The sequence below is a fragment of the Pelodiscus sinensis genome, chromosome 30 (genome assembly GCF_052426305.1).
Source record: "Pelodiscus sinensis isolate ZL-2025 chromosome 30, ASM5242630v1, whole genome shotgun sequence".
Taxonomy (NCBI): Eukaryota; Metazoa; Chordata; order Testudines; family Trionychidae; genus Pelodiscus; species Pelodiscus sinensis.
The window spans coordinates 17,113,681-17,120,808 of NC_143081.1; the positions used below are offsets into that span (position 1 = coordinate 17,113,681).

General features: G+C 51.2%; 1 long non-coding RNA gene across 1 annotated transcript; it reads left to right on the forward strand.

Moving 5' to 3' along the window:
* Positions 1–871: 871 nt before the first annotated feature.
* On the forward strand, positions 872–6,846 carry LOC149521295 (uncharacterized). Its single transcript, XR_016348094.1, has 3 exons — positions 872–1,776; positions 2,099–2,930; positions 3,253–6,846. It is a non-coding gene; the product is annotated as an uncharacterized LOC149521295 (long non-coding RNA).
* Positions 6,847–7,128: the final 282 nt, after the last annotated feature.

Sequence of the window (7,128 nt, forward strand, 5' to 3'; positions counted from 1 at the left end):
TTCCCTACACAAGCCACGGAGGGAAGCCTCCGACCCGTGCTCCCTCCAGACTGACCACAGGGCAGCCAGGCTGGAGTGAAGAAAAGCAGCTGCCTGGAGAGCTGGTCATGGCGCTCAGCGAGGGTGCACCAAGCTCCACGTGGGCAGGCGCAGAGGAGAAGCCGCCGATCAGCTGGAGCGCGGGGCAGCGTCTTTCTGCTGAAAGCCACAGTCAGCTGGCTGGGGTGTTTCAGCCCTCCAAACCTCCCAGCTCCCACCATTCCTTGCAGCTACACACCTGTGTTGTTGCTCGGTGAGTAGCTGCTCCTCAAATGAGGAAATCTAATGTAAATGTACTGCGCACGCACGCAGTTCAGAGAGGGCTGAAGAGCTATTCTTAGAGCCTCAACATCTACCGGTAGATCGTGATCTCTTGGTTGGTGACCATGGGGCTAAAGGCAAGAATTCCCGCAGCCACAGACCTTAGTGAGTGAGAGCTAACGCTGGGCTTTTTCTGCCACCCTTGCAGAGGAATCAGTGTGGGGCCGTGGGCTGAGAAGATACCGTCCGAGATGGACTTGAGCTGCCTGGACGTGATTCTCAGAACACGTGAAGGGTCCTCAGCGTTCGGCCTTCCCATGGCTCTGTGTGAGTAAGAGGTGCGTGCTTTGAAATCTTCAAGCGTCCTGGCAGTATGTTTCTTCTGAGGCAGAGAGCTTCCTGCTGGGGCACGGAGCCTGGTGGCTTGGGGACTGGTGAAGGGGCAGTAGGCGGTTCAACAGAGCGTGGATAAATATTCAAGGCCTCCGTTCTCTCCGCGTTCCTGGAGTGGCAGCGGGAGGGGGTGGCCGATGGTGGGAGGTTGCGGTGCGATGGTGGGAGGAGAAGCGATGCCGCGTCCTTGCGAACTGAAATGCTAAGTTGTTTGTTTGTTTTTTCCCCTCTGCTGTGTTCGGTAGCGAGCGATAAGAAGTCAACCCTCCCGGTGTCCTCCCGTCTGGGGATGGAACGGAAACAAGAACAGCGAGCTCGGGAGCTTGGTCGAGGCGAGGCGAGAACCATCCTGCTGGGAGCGGAGCAGCCATCGCTGACAGGAAGATAAGTGTCGGGTCTGGAAATCTCTCAGCTTACGGCCCATTCGGGTCTAGGAAAGGAAGTCACGTTTGCTTAGACAGCGAGTCCGAGCGGAGGTTCCCGAGGTGCTTCCTTGGTAGCTCCCGTTTGTCAGGGCTTCCGTTTGTCAGGGGTGCTTGTTTCTCTGGAACACGGTGTCCTTTTCAGCAGACGCTTGGCTCGAGGAGGAAGACGCAAGGTGGTAAGGTTTCTGGCTGCCTCTCTTGTTGCTCTCTCGTATTGGCCAATACGTCCTGTCTGTCTGTTTCTGTCTGTGTCTTTGTCCTTGCTCTGCTTCTGCCGTGTCCTTGTACAACACACTTGCAGGCATTCCAGGTGAGCATCTCCAAGGGTTAAGGGCTCAGGAGCCAACAGGAATTATGCAGGTACGCCAGTCGCGCAAGGTAGAGCGGTGCTGTGTCATGGCTGACTGACTCAGTGTTCTTGTAGTGGGCCCGATACAGAGGGGAGAGGGGGAAAGGGCTAAAGGATAGAATTCCCGCAGCCACAGACCTTAGCGAGTGAGAGCTGACGCTGGTCTTTTTCTGGCGCGCTTGCAGAGAACTGAATACGGGGCCACGGTCAGAGAAGAAACGGGTCCGAGATGCACTAGAGATGCCTGGACGTGATTCTCGGGACACGTGAAGGGTCCTCAGCGTACGTCCTTCCCGTGGCTCTGTGTGGGTAAGAGATGCGTGCTTTGAAATCTTCGACCGTCCTGGCAGTCGGTTTCTTCTGAGGCAGACAGCTTCCTGCTGGGGCACGGAGCCTGGTGGCCTAGAGGCTGGTGAAGGGACAGTAGTCGTTTCAACTGAGTGTTGATAGAGATTCAAGGCCTTCTTTCTCTCCGTGTTCCTGCAGTGGCAGCGGGAGGGGGTGGCCGATGGTGGGAGGCTGCCGTGTGTTAAAGAGGAGGAGAAGCGGTGCCGCGTCCTTGCGGCGTGAAACGCTAAGTTGTTCGTTTGTTTTGTTTTCCCCCTCTCCCCCCCTTTGCTGGGTTCTGTAGCAAGCGAGAAGAAGTCAACCGTCCCGGAGTCCTCCCGTGTGCGGATGGAACGGAAACGAGAACAGCGAGCTGAGGCGCTCGCTCGAAGCGAGGCGAGAGCCGCCAGGCTGGGAGCGGAGCAGCCGTCGCCGTCACGGAGATAAGTGTCGGGTTCGGAAATCTCTCGGCTTACGGCCCGCTCGGTTCTAGGAAGGGAAGTCACGTTTGCGTGGACGGCGAGTCCGAGAGGAGGTTCCCGAGGTGCCGCCTTGGTTGTGGGAGAAACAGGGCTCCCGTTTGTCAGGGGCGCTCGTTTCCCTGGCACCCGGTTTCCTCCTCGGCAGACGCAGGGAGCGTGGAGGAAGACGCAAGGCGGTAAGGTTTCCTGCTGCCTCTCCTGTGTTTCTCTCTTGTTGCTCTCTCGTATTGGCCAATACGTTCTGTCTGTCTGTGTCTTTGTCCTTGCTCTGCTTCTGCCGTGTCCTTCTACAGGACGCTTGCAGGCATTCCAGGTGAGCATTTCCACGGGCCAAGGGCTCGGCAGCCAACGGGAATTATGCAGGTACGCCAGTCGCGCAAGGTAGAGCGGTGCTGTCATGGCTGCCTGACTCAGTGTTCTTGTAGTGGGCCCGATACAGAGGGGAGAGGGGGAAAGGGCTAAAGGATAAAATTCCCGCAGCCACAGACCTTAGCTAGTGAGAGCTGACGCTGGTCTTTTTCTGGCGCGCTTGCAGAGAACTGAATGCGGAGCCACGGACAGAGAAGAAACGGTCCGAGATGCACTAGAGCTGCCTGGACGTGATTTTCGGGACACGTGAAGGGTCCTCAGCGTACGTCCTTCCCGTGGCTCTGTGTGAGTAAGAGATGCGTGCTTTGAAATCTTCGACCGTCCTGGCAGTCGGTTTCTTCTGAGGCAGACAGCTTCCTGCTGGGGCACGGAGCCTGGTGGCCTAGGGGCTGGTGAAGGGACAGTAGTCGTTTCAACGGAGTGTTGATAGAGATTCAAGGCCTCCTTTCTCTCCGTGTTCCTGCAGTGGCAGCGGGAGGGGGTGGCCGATGGTGGGAGGCTGCGGTGTGTTAAAGAGGAGGAGAAGCGGTGCCGCGTCCTTGCGGCCTGAAACGCTAAGTTGTTCGTTTGTTTGTTTGTTTTCCCCCCCCTTTTCTGGGTTCGGTAGCAAGCGAGAAGAAGAACTTCCTGCTGGGATACGGAGCCTGGTGGTTTGAGGACTGGTGAAAGGATCAAAGTCGGCTCTGCAGGGTGACTATTTTGGAAATTGCCTGGACATCCTTCTAATGTGATAGCTAAGAATTCTTCATATGTGCCTTCCTTTTAACTGGCTGAGAGCAAGATGATAGCTTTTGCAGTGTTCGTGGCTGCATCATAACACTCCTGCACACAGACCCCACAGACCTCAACCCTGAGCCCATCATGTACCTGAGCCCCCTGACCTGAGCCCCTCACATCCCCAAACTCCTGCACCCCCACCTCCCGCGTCTTCTGCCAAAACACTCCTGCACCATCCACACACTGCAAACCTGTGCCCTGAGCCCATCATATTCCCAACCCCTCCTGCCCTGAGCCCCTCATACAACCCAACCCAAACTCCTGCATCCCCCTCCCAAGCTGGGAGCCCCCTCCCTGAGCCAGCAGCCCCTTCTCTGCCTCCTCCTGCACCCAAATTCCCTCCCAGAGCTTGCATCTCTCATTCCTTCCTGCCCCCAAGTCCCTCATTCTGACCCCAGAGCCCACACCTCCTTTCTCAACCCAGTGAAAGTGATATAGGGCTGGGGACAGCAAATGATGGAGAAAAGGGGAATGGAGAGGGAGGGGCCTCCAGGAAAGGTGGGGTCTTGGGGAATGGATGGGGCAGATCTTGGCTTACCCTGACATTTAAAAAGTGATCTTGGGTATAAAAAGTTTGGAGACCACTGCTCTATAGGCTTCTGCTTAAAAGCTCCTCAAGGTCACAGATCCCCTGGCCTTGGGAGGTAGCTGACACCACCAAGTGAAACAAAATAAACCCCTTTCTTCTTGAACCCAGGAAGAAAGCTCTTGGGCTTCTTCCAGAGGGGTACCCCCACGCTCTTTTACCACAGGAGAGCTTAGAAAAAAACCAACCAACTGCAGTCTCTGGTAGCTGACCTCAGTCGTAGGCATGCACCCACAGATCTCCTGTTACCTTCCAGGACACAAGAATCAAATTGTCAAACAAAACAAAAAGATATACTTGATCAAGAATACTTGGTTGCTCGGTGTTACAGAGCAACTGAGAAAAGAACAGACCAAAACCACAACGAATCATGGCTCTTTGTAGCTTAAATGCTGAGTGGGAGGTGGGGTGGAGTCATGGATTCACACCAAGAAGTTTAACCAAACAACAAAAAATACCCTGATTGTGAGTAAATACACATTTTCCCTTATTTACTCACGATTCCTTCATGGTTCAAGTCCACTTCCATGCCCCTGAATTCCTTGGAGGCATGGTGGTCCTGTCTAGGTTTAAATCATTCTGTCTCCCAACTCCTGGCTTAACACACATACAAAGAAAGCAGGCAAGGTGTCTATATACAATTCAAATTTCAGCACTGTATCCCATTGGTTCTTCTGGCTTTTTGCCAGTTAGTCACCAGGTGCTGAGCAGCACTCCTCCTAGCCATCACAGACCCCTAGTTCTTATGTTATGGGAACAAGTACATAACTTTTCCTTATTCGCTTGTTCTACATCAGTCATGATTTTCCCTTCATCCCCTCCCCGAGGTCATGATAGCCTCCTCTTTGCTCATTTGAAAAGTCCCAGCTTTTTTAATCTCTCTTGATATGGGACCCGTTCCAAACCCTTAATCATGTTTGTTGCCATTTTCTGAACCTTTTCCAATGCCAATGTATCTTTTTTGAGACAAGGCAACCACATCAAGGCAACCATGGATTTCTATAGAGGCAATAAGATATTCTCTGTCTTATTCGCTATCCCTTTTTAATTATTCCTAACATTTGGTTTGCTTTTTTGACTGCTGCAGCACATTGAAAGGATGTGTTCAGAGAACTATCCACGGTGACTCAAAAGCTCTCTCTTGAGTGGTGATAACTAAATGAATCCCCATAATTTCATTTTATTTTTTTCCAATGTACATTACTCCATGCCATTTTGTTGCCAAATCAAGTAATTTTGTGAGTTCCGTAAGAGCAAAGCAGGTGGTAAAGAGCTTCTAAACTCTCTTGAGCAGTTTAGTGTAATCTACAAATTTTGCCACTTCACTGTTTACCACGTTCTCCAGATCACTTATAAATAGGTTGCGTAGTATTTGTAGTAAGATGAGGGTCTGAAACAAAAGTCCACGTAGCATAAGCCTGAGGCTTAGCTAACAATGGACATTGCTTTATATTAGCCAACTTAAGCTAAGCTGTGAGCAAGAGGCAGGCCTCTGCTCACAGAACTTGGCACAAACAGAATCTACACAACAATCTACACTTGTTTACTCATGCCCTGCCAGAAGCACTTCCGGGTGCCTTTTTTTTCCGAAAGAGTGTCCGGCAGTCTGGACACGCTTTTTTGAAAAAGCTGATCGATTTTTTTGATCCGCATCATGCTGTCTAGACGCTCTTTTTCTATAGAGGCTTTTTCAAAAAATACTTTAGAAAAAGCCTCTGTTGAAAAAGGCATGTAATCTAGACGTGGCCATTTGCTGATAGACGGGCACAAATCTCCAAGGGTGTATCTACACTGGACTGTTTTTCTGGAATAAGGGACGTTATTCTGGCAGAACAACAGTAGCATCCACACAGCAATTGCGTTATTTCAAAAGAAAATTGAAACAACGGAGGGCTTAATCCTCGTGGAATGAGGTTTACCAATGTCAGAAAAACGCCTCTTCTGAAAAAGCTTTTTTTGGCAGAGGGTGAGCGTGTGGACGCTCCATTGCTGCTATGTCAAAATAGCGCCTCATTCTAAAGTTAGTCCTTTCCGGTGCATCCTGGGGCGCTAAATCGAGATAGAGCGTCCACACTACCGGGAAGCCTCAACATTAGTCTGAGATAGCACATCCACATTAGGGGAGCTTATTTCCAAAATCAGCTTTTCCAGAAGATATCTTCCAGAATAGCTTTTTCTGAATGAAATTTGCAGTGTAGACATACCCTTGGGGTAGGTTTACACTGCATGCTTATTTCGAAAAGCACTTAGCCTCAAGCAGCAGCTCCCAGCAGTAATTGCTGACTCGATGCCCTGCCTGAAGTGGTTCTGAGTGGCCTTAAATGCAATTCTGCATCCAATCAGTGTGGACTCTCTATTTTGAAATAGCTATCTGAGACCCTTTCACCTGGGCAGGGCAGGCTCGTGGGCCCAAGTCCCACCCACCCTGGGAGCGGCCAAACAGCCAACATAGACCCCCCAGGGATGGAGCCGGCTCCCACATTAGGAAGGCAGGAGAAGGGACCCACTGAAGGCAGGGAGACAGAGTGGGATCTCCAGTGAACTCAGGGGTAGGGCAGGGATTTGCCTGGGGAGCACAGGATGGTGGGCTTGATCCCACCCCCCTCTGCCCACACAGTCAGTGGCTGGGCAGACAACACCATCTGCCCCAGGGATGGACCTAGGTCCTGTGCTAGGAAAGCAGGATAAGGGACCCTCTGGAGCAGTGTTTCCCAAATGGTGTTCCGCAGAACCCCAGGGTTCCACAAAGTGAAAATAAGGGTTCCGTGAGAAAATTCCATTACAGCAACATTTTATGGTTAAAAAATAGTAAGTAATATTTATTAATGTTATTTTTGTTTTTAAATACGTGCAATTAAACTAAATGTTGATCTCATGATCTTGTTTAGCATGTGTTTATTATTATCCTTACTTATATATGAAGTTGAAAACATAGACCACAAATAAGACTGTTATTAGGGGTTCTGCAAAATTCTTTCAAATTTAAAAGGGTTCTGTGGCCAAATAAAATTGGAAAACACTGCTGTGAAGGTAGCAAAGTGACCCCCCTCCCCCTCCGTATAGCCATTTCTCGGGCTCTTCTCCTGTCCCTACCTCCTGGAGGGACAGCAAAGCCTTTGC